Source organism: Bactrocera oleae, chromosome Y (genome assembly GCF_042242935.1).
Source record: "Bactrocera oleae isolate idBacOlea1 chromosome Y, idBacOlea1, whole genome shotgun sequence".
Classification (NCBI taxonomy): Eukaryota; Metazoa; Arthropoda; class Insecta; order Diptera; family Tephritidae; genus Bactrocera; species Bactrocera oleae.
In genome coordinates, this window is record NC_091542.1 from 4046935 (window position 1) to 4060682 (window position 13748).

A 13748-nucleotide genomic window follows, 5' to 3' on the forward strand; every position below is an offset into this window, starting at 1 on the left:
CGACGACCACGGACTTCTACTTTTACTTTTGTTAACAATTGCTATTGGAACATACTTTTCAAATAATTTTGTAATAATGTTATTAAAATGAGAGACACTCAATTCAATATCATCATTATAATTAGGCCATGATATTACAGAAAGTTCTGGATTTTACTTTTTAAAATTAGCTTTTGCAAAGTTGAACTAAGTACGGAAGCACGAAATTTAATAATTATTATCGCGTTCATTGCTCTTGATTTCGACAGATATTTCCAAAGCAGGATGATACGGGTCCTCTGGTACAACAAGAGGATTACTCTGAATAACGGAACACTTTAAAGAGGTATCAACGTATACTAAATCTAAGCATTTACCAAATTTATTCGGAATCAAATTAATTTGGTTCAGACCCAACTCAGACATTTTTTCGAAAAACTCATGAAAACATGACCGAGTGCAAATCGGGACGATATAGTAATGGGAAGCTTTCCACGAAGCACACGGTAAATTGAAATCTCCTAATACGATTATTGAATCTGCATTATTTGCCATCGAAGTAGCACTATTTATTAAAGAAGCATGCTGCATGTATACAGATAAGTCCGAATACATTTAAATTCAAATGAGTCGGTTCCTGGAACAAAAACATCTTCAGATGGGATCTCGTTATTAAAAATGTGAGGTTTTAGCCATGTCTCTGTAAATCCAACTATATGGAAATTAGAATTTATTATGGAAGATTTTTTTGCAATATTTTCTTCACTTGTTACTTTTCCTTTTTGGAATACATGCTCGTTGTAGCGGCATTTAGTTGCTAGCTATTGCTTCTAAAGCTTGAAACTGCTGTTTCAGAAAATGGAAAACATCATCTAACGTTTGTATATTCCTGCTTTTTTACGTTCTGCTCGTATAAAAATAGATTTGAAAGTGAAACTTTTATAACATCGTCTCAAACTTTTTCGTCTGCATTTGCATGTCGCGCGTCACGCCACTTATCACTAACAACATGTGCTCGCACTGCTGTGCTCGTACATACATATGTGCTTATGACATTTGCGAACAAATAATACATACACAAACCTACGTACACATATGAGTACACATGTAAATACCAACCCGGCAAACACAGAAAAAAGTGACAAAGATCTGCGTCGATATACATAAATGCATGCTCATACATAAACATACATATTATATTTACCATGGTTTATTGGCAAAGCTGTTAGAGCGGCAATGGAAGTGGTGACAATCGGCGATCGTTTGTTTGTTATATTCGACATAGCTCGAATTTTCTACAAACAACACAATGTTGTGACGCTTTGACGTCGCGTCGGTTCTTCGACACATTGATTTTTTGACATGAAAGCAAAAAATGTGAGATTTCGCAGGAAGCAATTAGTGTACATATGTACATACATAAATATGTTGTAGGTCGACAGACATACAAACAGTGTGCGTTCTTTCATATTTGTTTAGATGCACACATCTATATATGTATATAAAAATGAATTGCTCGTTAAAACTCGAGAACAGCTAAACGGATTTATCTTATACAAGTATATAGATGCACACATTTATATATGTATATAAAAATGAATTGCTCGCTAAAACTCGAGAACAGCTGAACGGGTTTATCTTATCTTGGTTTTGAAATGTTTGTGGAGATCTAGTTGAGAAAATTTCATGTATTGTAATTGCAAAACAGCCCTTTTCCAGTTCCCATACAAAGGCTTTCTAAATAAAATGGTGAGTCAATTTCTAATTTATTACCGCTGCATAAAGTTCAAATTTGCGTGCGCGTTGGAGGATCTATTGTCGCGTTCCGAAACTTTACCAAAGTGAATCGCGAAGTCAAAATATACAAAATTGCATAGTCACAAAATACATAGTACACAAATAGTGTTCGGCTTGGAGAAACTTAATTTTAGCTAACTTCTGTTATTAATCTCTCAGATTTTTTTTTTATAAGATTGATAAATCTTAAGTTTTGTCACAAATTAAATTTCTGAACGGAATCATAACATTTAATTAATATATAAATCCATCCTGTCGCACTTTAGAAAACGGAAAAAACTATTACGATATCTACATCCTTATATCTTTGTGGCTACGTGCGCTAGAACTTTCTTTACATTGGTGATACTTTGTGATAGTAACCAAGTATTGTGCTCTTATTTCGTAATAGTGACACTTTACTGCTAACTTAAGTCGTCGCAGTCAATCAAATGTGCGAAGAGCTACCTCACGGTGCTAACCGCACTGATGACCAGTGAGAGACAGATCAAGAAAATAGTCGTATTACTATGTCAGAATTTCGTTCTTTAGTTAGTGACAATGTAGGAGGTAGGCTTAGAATTCAACGAGTTCGTGCACATCCCACACAACAACAGCAAGCGTGACATAATAAAATTGAGCGAATCCGCAGACGCAGTGCTCCTGTAATTCTTACATTCCACTATGTTCCTGCAAATGATTATTGTCCGACAAATCGGAAACAATTTGGGAAATTAATATAATTTGTAAATATTGTAAGGCCTTAAGAAGTGGTGAATCTACTGGATTATGTTGTGCTGGAGGCAAATTAAATTGCCAGAATTGGTCCTGGTATACAGGACAATTTCATATCCACTTTCAAGTTATTATACCAGCATATTTTTTTGTAATATTCAAGTTTGTACTAAAACATACAAGTGAATTTCAGAAATAATAAATGGACAAATTTTCAAAAATTACAGATACAAGGACAAATTTATCACTTAGTGCCGTTTCACATTGCGACTCAAAAGAGTCTCATACCAGTTTATTGTGGGCGAGGGGACGACGAGGAAAGACGAAGGGACCGTGCCACTCGTGTTCGGGTGGCACGCTTTGTGTTCTTGTTTGTAACAGCTCGCTGCTACCCTTTTCAGCATTCCTTTTCACTTTCAAATTCTTTGAATGGTTGCAAGAGCGCTCGGTTTCAAATGAATTCGATTGCAAATTTGAGTTCTATTATCTATTTTTGTATGTAATATGCAAATACGTATGCATAGAATAATAGAAATATTATGACAAATTGTAAATAAGGAGAAAATTAAGATATAGATTATGGAGTAAAGAAATTATGAATTTTTAATACGGAGTAAAGAAATTATGAGTTTTTAATACTTAAAGATTAGGAAATTCCTATTATAAATTTGGCCTTGAAAATATTAGTAGCGGATATTCAATACATTCTTGTGGATTAGGGAATTCCCGTCTTTAGTATTTCTTTGAAACTATTTAGCGGGTAGACTTGTATTATGCATATTGTTCTACCATATTCATGGTAATTCATTGCAAGCAAAATGTGTGACCATCATCTTAACATACAAAGGAAATACGCAGCACGCAGTGTTGCGCAGTCGAACCGCACAAATATTTACGAAAATTTTGTGAAAAGGAATGCAGAAAAACTAGACTCGAGTTGCTGGACTCTTTTTGACCGTGTGAATGCCCAGAGCGACACCAAAAGAAAATTTGAAAAACATCAGACTCTTTTGAATCCCAATGTGAAACGGCACTTACTGGGAAAATACTATTACCACTACCTGATGCAGATCACCACTTTTTACAAATTTATTTTATGGGCAATTCAGATACGGAAATTGATAATCGTTGTGCTCACAACCCAACAGTGAAAAGAGAGAGTAAGTATTACAACTGAAGGTTGGTTCGGTAGTTATCATGCTTAGAAAATTAAACCAACCAAAACTGTGCAATGGAACACGTTTGGTGATAAGAAAACTGATGAGCAATGTGATTCACGCGTGGCCTCAATCTAGAAAATGCATGTTTTTCTCATGTTCACGTGTCGGTAAACCATCTGCTTTATTTGTTCCTGACAAAAAAACAAATAATGTCGTTTACCACAAGGTGCTTGAATGAACAGATTTAATCCGAGTGCATCACATGCTACACAACATACTTTAATTTAATCTTTTTTTTCGGACACGTGTTTGAAGTACTTCATTTTTATTTGTATTCTCTTTCGGTATGTCTTGTTGATCATAATAAAATACTTTTATATATCTATCTATGTTCATATTTATTTTGTATCATTGTATTACGTTTATCATAACCTAAATTAGTTCAGCTAAAAAGTAACACGACATTAATTGACTGTTACGCAGTATGACGTTCGCCGGGTCAGCATGTAATTATATACATAAATTAATATATACTTGTACTTTTAAATGAGTAAATATCTATAATTAATAAACGTACATTTCTTAACATTGGAATTAGTATTATTTCTATAATTTAACAGTGAAAATACTCAATTTTGCTATTTTTAGTTTTAGTTACCATAAAATATTGGTTACATTTATAATCTGTAAAACTCAGGATGAAGATGGAATTGAAAAATATTTAAAAACGGATCAAAATGACTCAACGATTATAAAATATTGTTTCCAGTTTTAAAGTGAAACCTTTTAATATGTGTATATCATCTAAATAATTGTAAAGTATTATGTATTTCGTACTCTAAGACACAGAGCTCAATAAAAATATTATTGTAGTTGGAGACCTAGTCTACTTTTATCATTTCCGATTATCATTCTCATTTTCCATGTATCAAATTATCATTGATGAAGCGATTTTTAGTTAAAAGTCTATAATGTGAAAAAAGTTCACTTTTAACTTGGTTTCATAAAACCACACAAGCCGTTTTTTTAAGTACTATCCGAGCTATGATGGCTTGTTCATCGTGAAAATTTAAATTCAGCCCATTTAATGCATGAGGACATTTGCTGGTATCCAAAACTTGCTTCATGCTTGTTACACTCTCTCCAGTTGCAGTTGGTTTATCAAGAAGTCTGTCAACTTGTGCTGAAATAGTAGCCTTCTCATATCTTTCCTGAAGAATTTGCCAAGCAGCTTCGTAATTTGTTTGTGTTACCTTTAGTTGTGAAACTACCAGTTTTTCCACCGAATGATGTCTTCGGTCGGAAAATCTTTTTTACTTCAGTAAAATGCTTAGAATTATGTACTAAACTTGTAAAAAGATCGCAGAATGATGACCATTGTTTCATCTTTCCATAAAATATTGGAATTTTTTTCTTGTAGTTTTATTTTAGAACACACTGTTTGTGTTGGAGTATTCTTGTTTAATTATACTCTTGCAACAATATAATAGTTTTATACACCTAACGGTTGTTTGTATCACCTGAATCTAACTAAGATATATATGGAGTAATATGTAATATATATAAATGATCAAGATGACGAGACGAGTTAAAATTTGTGTCTACCTGTCCTTTTGCCTGTGGATGCTGTAACTTAAGTCAAAAGTGATATATTCTAATGAAACTTGGTACGCCCACAAAACGTTAAACGAAACTATAAAGGGCCATAACTAAGAAATAAATCAAGATATAAAACTGAAATCTAAGAGGTTTAATGTACATTTCTCCTAAAGCACTTAAGGAACAAACTACAAAAAACTCGACAAATCAATAAATAAATACGCCAGAGACAATAAATTTTAAATCAAGAAGACTTTATAGGGGCTGGAGTCAAAATTGGATGAAGGGGGTGGCACCGCCCACATTTCAGTGAAAACCCACACCTCAGGAACTACTAGACCGATATCGACCAAATACTTTACAATTAAAATGTATTTGAAGTTTAATTTTAAAATCTCTCAATTCTTCAAAAGAATACATTTAATTTTATTTTTCTGTTAATATCATTTTAGCATTTGTGGCTTACTTTTACATATATTTTCGTTACCTCTTTTTTAGGCTTCGAAGGGCCAATACAGAACCTGATTTGTTTTACAATTGCTCAGGAGCATTAAAATTTTATTATTTGTGTTATGAGATATAACATTATTTTTGCGGGTACATTTAGTTTGCAATTCATGTGTGCATTGCCTGTTGCTACAGAGTATAATAGTTTTGTTCACTTAACGGTTGTTTTTATCACCTAAAACTAATCGAGTTAGATATAGGGCTATATATATATAACTGATCAGAATGAAGGGGAGTTGAAATGCCCGTCACTACACATGTTTCTTGGTAACGTAAGACGGGTGGTATTGCAGATGGGCGTAATCGATCCACTGCCATGCGCACAAAACGCCAAAACAATATAAATTGCCATAACTAAGATCCACAATAAGATACAAGACTGTTATTTTAATGTACAGGAACACATTAGGAAGGGGCATCTGCAGTTAAAGTTTTTTTTAAAAAGAGAACGTGGTCCCGTCCCCTAATCTATTTAATGTGCATATCTCCTAAACCGCTAAAACTATAATAACTAAATTCACTGAGAGCAAATGTTTTTAGCCCCTCTATCGACAGTGCGAAAATAGGTGAAATCGGGTGACAATATCCCTATATAAAACTACTGTTAAAAACTACTAAAAGCGTGATAAATCAAGCATTAAACACACCAGAGACATTAAATTCTATCTCTACCTACTATTTTAAATTCCATCTGATTCTTTCACTTTCCACTATTCAAATCAAGCGACAATGATTGTATCGGGATAAAACGTGTTGAAGAACCTAGGTACTGAATATGTGGACCCCAGTTGACTTTCTACCGAAAGGTAAGGTGAGGGACTAGTTTGTATATATATAGACAAACAGACAGACAGACGAACATGACTAACTCAACTCTTGTCCAAAAAAATTTTAACTCGAAATTTAATTTAAAACTGAGTAGCCCGCCTCTAGATGTTAAAACAATTTTATAATCTACAGATTTTATAATATATAGATTTAGAAATAAAACCAATTTTCGCTCCGTATGTACATATGTACATATTAGGTCAAGTAAAAAGTTCCGTTTTTTAATGATTTTTCAAAAGATGATAACTTTCTGTACATTTATCCGATTTAAGTCAAATATGCGCTGTTTTGTTCGTAAACTTGTTGCCAACGAGATGCCAACTTCATTATATCCCTCTCGTGGTATATATATACAGACAGACGGACATGGCTAAATCAACTCAGCTCATCATGCTGATAATTTATGTATATATTTTGTAGGGTCTCTACATTTCCTTCTGGGTTTTACAAACTTCGTGGCAAGCTTAATATACCCTGTTCAGGGTAATAAATAACAGTTTAATAAACGGGAATATATTTTAAATAATATACCAATATTCCCTGTTTGGCATACATTTTGTTATATATTCGCCGGTTGAACATATTGAGATGTATGTGTACAGATTCACCGCTGTCAAACCTTCACCTTCTCGTTTTGCTAAGTGCTCTGGTTGGACCTTCGCTATAATTAACATTCTCTGCTGTAAACTATCTCCCCACCAATTTTCAAATTGGTTCATTGGTTCTTGAGTTATAAATAGTGTAACTAAAATTACTTTATTTTATGTACAATATATAGACGGAAAATGTATATAAGGCAAAAATAGAATAAATGTAAAATTCACTTTAAATCAGAAAAATACGTAATTTAAATAGATGACAATTTCAACTTTAAATGCAAATATTTGGAAAAAATTAAGTTTCCCGCGGCTATATCTGTAAATATTCTTGATCTGCGTTCTATCACTTTGATGCTGGGGGTTCTTCCACAAGCGATGTACGAATTACAATATTGTCCAGAACAAGAGTCACTATTCAATATAACGTGTTTTATGGTTCCCGATAAACTCATCAGACATTTATACCACGCGACAGCTATACTCTAAGTGTGTTCCGCGGAACCCTAGGGTTCCGTGATACCTCTGCCGGGGTTCCACAAGAATTTAGAAAAAAAATCAAAACACCTCTCTCTGGTCGCTGCGCGGCTGCGCGCAGTGAACGTTATTTATTTTTTTATTTGTATTTGTACAAACATGTGTTACAATAGCTGGTACAAAATGTCATAAGTTTGGTATCAACAATTTTATACTTGTACAACCCGTTCGCTCTAAGTTTGCCGGTCTGTGGAATGCGCGTACCCTCCCCCATGTGACAACAAAACTTATAATGTGTCATAGTTTTACCCAAATACATACACAATTTTTGTTGTTACAATTAAATAAAAAATATTTTGTATTATGTTTTACGGATGACGCTACTTTTCGAACGTACTGGTCATACCTATCGCCAGCGGCAAACTTAAAGTATACTTGTGAGCGCGCAGTTTCTTTGATAAAAGCCGCCTCTGAATTAGCGCTATAGTTGTTAACAAGCGACTTTCGCCTCTAACTTTTAGAGGATAAAGTCGATATTGTTTTCAACGCAATTTTTAAATTTATTTTGGCTTTTTGTTTATCAAAGGTGCCGACTCGAGTATTTTTGAGAATATTCGAGATCGAGTCTAGGACTAAGTATAAAAGCGGCGATTGCGCGTCGCGCGTCGTCAGTTGACGATTAGCGTTCGGAGCGATAAGTTACTACCTACTTACAAGCTCGCTAGCGAGAAACTAGTGTTCATTGTTTTACTGCCTGCTGTATTCTGTTGTCTCAGTTTTATCGGTACATTTCTTCACTGTAGGTGCTAAATTTAGTCTCTTATACGCAGTAACGATTGTGCATTATTTAAACCCCATTATCCTGACGTGTAACATTATAAATAAAGAAGAATGGAACGTTGGCGTAAAGTTGTTAAACGTGTTGCAACAACATCTTCTAATAACGCTGAATGTTCAAAAGCAGTGCGCGCGGAGAATATAGCATCACCGATCCAGAAGATGATGCCTCGACGTTAAGCTTGACGGTTTCAAAAACGAAAAAAAGGAAGTATGATGAATCTCATATCAGTTTCGGATTTGTTGATGCCAACGGCTCACCTCTCTGCATGCTCTGTAGTAAACTGCTTCCTAATAGTTCCATGGCACCTGCCAAATTGCGCCGACATTTAGAAACTGTACACCCCGAGTCTAAAGACAAGAATAAAGCATTTTTTGTTCGCAAAAAAGATCAGTTATTAGAAAGTCAAAAAAATATGATGAATGTAACACAAACTATCATCGAAAAGACCACGGAGGCATCATATTTAGTTAGCTATCGCATTGCACAAGCAGGTGAAGCGCACACTATCGCTGAGAATTTAATAAAACCATGTGTATTAGACATAACAAAATGTATGCTCGATGAAAAATCTGCAAAGCATCTATCTACTGTTCCGCTATCAAACGATACTGTTTCACGACGAATCCATGATCTGGCAAGCTACGTCAAACAAGAACTAGTTACACGTCTACAAAATACGCGATTCGCCTTGCAAAAGGACGAGTCGACTGATGTCGCTGGTTTGGCTATCCTGCTGGTTATTGTGAGATATTCATATAAAAGTTCTTTTGAAGAAGACATGCTTATGTGTTCACCGCTGCTTACAAACACTACCGGGGAAGAAATTTTTAATAAAATAAATATATTCTTTGAAGAAAATAATCTCAGTTGGAACAATTGTATTGACATTTGTACAGATGGGGCCAAGGTGATGACAGGTAAAACAGCAGGAGCAGTGTCACGAATGAAAAATGAAGCACCTAATTGTAGTTCCAGTCATTATATTCTGCATAGACAAGCACTTGCGATGAAGCAAATGCCTTCAAATCTAAAATTAGTTATGGATGAAGCTGTAAAAATAATTAATTTTATCAAATCACGACCACTACAATCCCGATTGTTCTCATTATTGTGTGAAGATTATGGCAGCAAACATAAAATACTGCTGCTCCATACAGAAGTGCGATGGCTGTCTCGGGGTAAAACTTTAACAAGGCTATTTGAACTCAGAGCCGTGTTACAAATGTCTCTTTCAGCAGATACTTCTTTTAATTTGAAGGTCCGTTTGTATGATAAAAATTGGTTGTTTCGATTGTCTTTTATGGCGGATATCTTTCAAAAACTTAACGAATTGAATTTATCATTGCAAGGCAAACAGGTACCAGTGTTTCAGGCCTATAATAAAATAACTGCTTTTAAAAGAAAATTAGATTTTTGGATCATTTGCATTGGTAAGAAAGAAATAGAAAGCTTCACGTTACTCAGTTAGTATATAAGCGAAAACGACTTAGAAATGTTCGAAGATGATATGTTTGCAGAATTGGTCAATTATCTCAGTTCGTTGTGCGCATCTTTTGAAAGTTATTTTCCGAAGAACACAATACAAAAATTAAAGTGAATTCATGGATTCATAATCCTTTTTTACCTAATTTAGAAAAGCCTGAAAACATGTCAAACGAGATATATGAATCTCTTTTAGAAATGTCATCCGGTACAAGTATGGAGTCACTATTCAAAACGACGCCTCTCAATGATTTTTGGTGCAGAATCCAAGATGAATATGCAATGCTTGGCCAAATGGCTCTGGGTATTCTTCTCCCGTTCCCAACTACATATTTGTGCGAAACAGGATTTTCTACTTATGCAGCCACAAAACTAAAATATCGCAATAGACTGCCGAAGCTGATATGAGACTCCAACTTTCTTCCATCAAACCTGATATCAACCAATTGTTGAAAAATAAAAAACAGTTTCATACCTCGCACTAGTTAGATTTTTTCTTTTTTAAAGTTTTTTATTATCGTCCTTGCCAAGTGGTGAAGTAAATAATAATTAGTCACTGTTACATTTTACTTTTATTATGCTGATTAATAAAGAATACACTTATAAAAACAATTGTTTTATTGTAGGGTTCCATCAAGTATTTTGCTTCCCAAAAGGGTTCCGTCATTAAAAAATTTTGAGAACCACTGCCATACGATATATGCAAGAATCTATATCATTTGATCCACGCCTGGCAATTGCTTCATGCCGTGTGTAGCAATTGGCCTTTTTTCTGTCCCCATCGTATAGATACGATAAATTGAAATTTTACGGTAGACGATTATAAAAATATGTTGATGAATGTGTGGTAAAAATGGGGTTGGCGAGCATTGCTGAAGGTCGAAAGAAAACCTTTTGATGTTTGCATCTTCTATTGCCAATTTTTTGACGGTTTTTTTTGGTTTGGTAAGGGAAATCTGCATCGTGGATGCATTCTGCATCTGCATTGTTGAATTAAGAGTTAATTGTTTCCTTCTTGCTCCAAAATTCTTACTAATTTTGCTTTTCTGAGTTCACTCTTATTGCCAAGATCAATCTGGGGCTTTTTAAATTTTTTATTTAGTGGCCTAAATATCATTTTTGTACTTTTCGACACTAGGTTTGAATGCTTTTCAGTATATTATCGATATTACGCAGCAAGATTTAAGCCACGTTGAAAATACAACTAATTTGTATGACCATGACTGTAATTGCTTTGATATTTATGGCACAAACAGTCACCGACGCAAAATCGTGGACCGAATCAGCTGATACGGCATATTTTATGAGAGCGCAATGTAAATGAACAGTCACCACTGCTTCTACCATCCGCTTCAACAGTCCGTACGGTAGAATATCCGCGTAGAAACTAGCGAGCTAAGAGTAAGAGACCAATCTCTTGCAACGCAGGTTTGCGAATCTCGATATTTTGTAGTAATTAGAAAATGAAATTGAATATATTTGAAATATTCTTAAAATAACTCAAAATCACAGTCGTATACACTTATAAACTGTATACTGCGTTGCAACTACGGGCATAACTTTTGATAAGTTTGGTTTGATACGGGCGGTAAGTACGGAAGGGAAGAATGCCGGTGACTGCTTGTGCTATTAGGCAGAGAATGTAAATGAACGAGGAGGACAGGTTCGACAGCGAACATTCGTAAAATTTCAGTCGGGGAATTCTTAAAATAATTCATGTACTTGCCTTGAATGGTGTTTTGCCGCCGTCATTTCACATTTATGCTACATGTTGCCATTCCGGCCTTTCATATTCCTGCTTCAATTTTTCTTTTCAAATAGGAAATCGCTTGTACAAACAATGTATGCAAATATGGACGTACGTATGCTTTTGCGTTTTGCCGTCAGTATATTAAATTTTCTCTGCACATATTATATCCGAGATGTGCCGAAAAAATAAGCGCACGCTCGCCGATTGTCACCGCTCTAACAGCTTTGCCAACAAATTATTGTAAATACTTGTATGTACGTTTATATAATAGGTATATGAACATGCATACGTATTGACGCAGATTTTTTCCAGCCACCGAAAAATATTTTATATCTACAAAGGCTTTGTTGCCACGTTTGTCACTTTTTTCTGTGTTTTGTGGGTTTGCAGGGTTGTCAGCTTTTCCTTCTAGAGGGAACATCAGAAAGTTTTTCAATTTCTGACAGAGAACGTGTGTATATTATATAGAAGGTTCAATTGCGGTACAGCGAGTGAATTGTCAAAACCTAACAAGATTCTATTAGTGGATTTCACCACATCTGACCCGGAAGGAGAAATTTTAACAGTGGCGCGTAAACAGAGCTGAAAACTCAATGAAAATTATGCTCAGAGACTTGCTTTGATATTACAGCTGCATATTAGGCTTTTGGCTAATATTTTTATACGTTTATATGCAATCATATTTATTGATATGAATATCATTTTGTGAATTTTTATGAATGCATGCAAAACTGATAAGATTAAATTATGGAATTTTGAAATAATATTTATAGTCAATTTGGGCATTTAATAATTTTATCTGGCTCGGAAAGAGAAATTTTAACAGTGGCGCGTACACAGAGTTGAGATTTCAATGAAAATTATGCTCAGAGACTTGCTTTAATATTACAGCTGCATGTTAGCCTTTTGGCTTGTATTTTAATACGTTTATATGCAATGATATTTATTGATATGAATATCATTTTGCGCTTTTTATGAATGCCGAACATAAAATTGCCGAACAAATAGTGCATACACAAACCCACATGTGTATATGCGTACACATGTAAATATGTCACCCGCAAAAACTACAAAGATTGTTCTACAAAAACAACAATCGTTACAAGTCAATATGTTATCCAAATAGGCGAATACCAAATTTATAGTAAATTACGGAACAGCAACACTTTTATTCATGAATGCAGGCGTACTTTTAACAAGCTACCTCGTTTCATTAATAAAAACAGATACCCCTACATCTCCCCGAACATGCTTTTCCCTACACGCATCTTTTTCTTTCCTCGATTTACAATTCAAGAAACTTTTTAAAGAAAATATTCAATATTCCTCTGATTTGTGTATACAGTAAGCCCCGGTTAAGTATCACTCCTTCAATCCCTCTTATCTGCCTTGTTTTCTGCATCCCACGTGTTTTTTTTAAATATATAGAAATTATTTTCTTTGATACCACTAGCTCAAGTACCACAATCGCTTATGTACTACAAAACTACAAAAATCTGCATCTTTGGTTTTGGCAAAGAATATACGTATGTAAATATTCGAATTTATTGTACAGACATCTGCCCGTATATATGCATACGGCATGTTGACTTTGTTTCCATTTACGCATGCCACGTTGTATATGAATATGGGTTGATTTTGCAATTGCCATATGCGATGTATGTTTGTAAGAGTGTGTATGGTTCTGATTTCCCATGAAACAATGAGTGTACATATTTACATACATACGTTGCATATAGACAAATTAACAATTATAATGGGTACTTTCATATTTGTTTACATTCACATATAATTATACATATGCATATATTTGCGAACGCTTGGTCTTTTCTTATGGGGTTATGTCAAGCAAGAGGAGTACAAAATCAAACCCGGAAATCTCCCTGAACTGAAGCAGTCCATTAAATAGATAATTGAGGCAATTCCGACTTCAACCCTTCAGCCCGCAATAACTTTCTAATTAGGTGTCGCATATGAGTGGTTAAGCACGGCGGTCATTTCTTTTACAATAAAAAAAA

At 34.6% G+C, this 13748-nt stretch overlaps 1 pseudogene; it reads right to left on the reverse strand.

The window, feature by feature from the left end:
- Positions 1 to 207: 207 nt before the first annotated feature.
- On the reverse strand, positions 208 to 10966 carry LOC138858286 (uncharacterized; annotated as a pseudogene).
- Positions 10967 to 13748: the final 2782 nt, after the last annotated feature.